Source organism: Solanum verrucosum, unplaced genomic scaffold, assembly GCF_900185275.1.
Source record: "Solanum verrucosum unplaced genomic scaffold, falcon-dt-bn FXZP01000026.1, whole genome shotgun sequence".
NCBI classification, from domain to species: domain Eukaryota; kingdom Viridiplantae; phylum Streptophyta; class Magnoliopsida; order Solanales; family Solanaceae; genus Solanum; species Solanum verrucosum.
In genome coordinates, this window is record NW_026020285.1 from 2304787 (window position 1) to 2307375 (window position 2589).

Sequence of the window (2589 nt, forward strand, 5' to 3'; positions counted from 1 at the left end):
CTAATATAAATATCTTTATTTATTTACATTTACACATCGTTAGCTTCCATAAATAAACGAAGCAATGAAGATCGAACAAAGGAAGAAGTCGAAGAGAATAAGAGAGGTCTTTCAGACACAAGAGATCAAAAGTTCAATAAGGTTTATGTTTATCAAGACTTTGTCTCTTAGTGATGTGGAAGGATTGCAACCCTTGATCAAATTACCTGATAAATAATCTTGTCCATTTGATCAAGGAACAATCGGAGGAAATAAAAAGCTCAAGGAAGCTTCACTCACGTGACTTGCATGTAGGGGAATATTTTTTTGTTATATATTGTACAAATAAGAAAGTGACAAGTGGATAAGTAATTTATTTTCTTTTTATTTTATTTTCATGAAAAGTTCTTGTACAAATGCAGAGTTTGGAGATTGAATAGATCATCAGAAAATTTCACAAAGCTTCTTTTTGTTACAATTCTTTTATGGTATCAGAGCAGTGACTCAATTATGATCTGTTCTCATCAATCAATCTTCATCCACAATAATGGGAGACAATAGCAAACAACACTATTAACACTGGCACCAGTGTAAATGTCTCAAATTCTCGAAATGGTGGAAACACCATTAACTTCAATCACCCATATTACCTTCACCCTTCAGACTCTCCTGGAATGACCTTAATAAATGCTGTTTTTACGGAAGAGGTTACCCAGGTTGGAGAAGGTCCATACTGATTGCATTATCAGCCAAGAAGAAGCTTGGATTTATCAATGGCTCTTGCAAAGTCCCAGATCTGGATGCTGCTGACTATGAGCAATGGGCATGTTGCAATGACATGGTGATCTCTTGGATACTAAACTCCTTGGCAAAAGATATTGGAGATAGTGTTATCTACTCCAAAACAACCAAGGGATTTGGGATAGACTCGAACACAGATTTGTAAGATCAAATGGGGCTAACTTGTACCACCTTTGAGGGTTGCATCCCCTTATTTTAGACATTAGAGTTTTGGTACTAAGACTTGCATTTCTTAGGGGTTTATTTTTGCATAATTATTTTAACTATTGAGTTGAGTTTATGGGGACTCAATTGTTTAGTAGGAAACTCAATCCTTAGTTGTTTCTAAAGTGCTCCCCTTAATATTTATTTGATAACTTAATTTTATAAATGGTGTTGGGTTAAATTTTGGATTGGTAGTTGGTTCTCCCATTAAGGGATTAGTGTGGATGCCACTCACGAGTCACGATGGTCTGAATTGTACCAGTAAGTCATGACATATAACTAATGATGATACCGGATATGCTGACAATAGTAAGACAAAATATTTTAATGCAGAAACTAAATTACATGCTACCACAAAATAATAATTAAACATATAATTTAACAAATTTAGTAATTGACATGGTGCAATATCTAAATGGCTGCTATGATGAGCTTATTCGATCCCACATGCAGGATGCTAAATGAGGTTAAATTATTAGAGGTATGACATCAAGTTATTATAATAGCATAGGCATGCTAAAACTTAAACTCCTATTAGACATAATTTTTAAATAATAACATAAAATATGCTGATAAATAACACGTGTTAATAGTAGGGCAGTTGAAATTAAGCATTATTACACATGATAAATGCTATTTAAATGATAGTAAACAATAAAATAAAAAATATCTAAGCAGGACACCAATGGCTTCTTCAAAAGTAGAGTTTATAATAGTATCAATTTAATTATACGAAGAGCATGGATAGGTAAAAAGACTAGTTTTATTTATTCAGAAGATGAGAAACAGGTTGAGGAACTTGCATATGCAAAGTTTCACCTTATTTAATTATTTAAAAAGGTTCCTACGTGCATAATTTCATAAGAATGACGAGACATTTATTTATTTATTAACCCATTGGCAATTAAGCATAATGAGCAAAGTAAGAGGTAGTTTAACAAGTGAAGCCAGTAGGAGGATTCCTTTCCACAACTGTTTAGTATGAGGCTTAGAGAGAGTGGTACATTCAAATTAATTCCCAGCACATTTGCTCTTATGGCTGTGCACAAGCAAACCGCGGCCTCTAGGTCCGTCAGTCCGTGGATCAAACTGCAGCATGGCATAGTTGGTGGAGACCCGACTACTACATTCACCAAATGAAGTATATTAGCACACACACCAAGTTTCAAAGTATCTATTGAGCACGTTTGTTGTCCTCCGCAATTTCCAGTAACATTGGTTCCACTTACAAGAGCAAACAAGACGAGATTCAGTGATAGGAAAAGGGCAATTGAGGGGTGACTTGTTTTGGAAGCCATGTTCAAATGTAGAGAATATATATTAATTAATTAGGGAGTTTATAATTCTCAAGATGATGTGTTACTAACTTCTGACGATGGGTATTTATACTAAATTATAACAAGGCCAAGTATTGCACTTAATAGTAAATGTACGATAGATATTATTACTTCAAATTAAATACTAGATTAATAGCATATGTAAAGTCAATTATTGTCTGCTGTTGATTAATTGGTAATGCATGAATGTTAGATATATGTTTGGCACCCTATCTTATGGTAAACTGATAAGATCAATATATCAATCATTATTTTTGTAAAAAGTGTG

At 33.7% G+C, this 2589-nt stretch overlaps 1 pseudogene; it reads right to left on the reverse strand.

Annotated features, from left to right (window-relative positions):
• Positions 1 to 1918: 1918 nt before the first annotated feature.
• LOC125834242 (14 kDa proline-rich protein DC2.15-like) lies at positions 1919 to 2282 on the reverse strand (annotated as a pseudogene).
• Between the last annotated feature and the right edge of the window lie 307 nt (positions 2283 to 2589).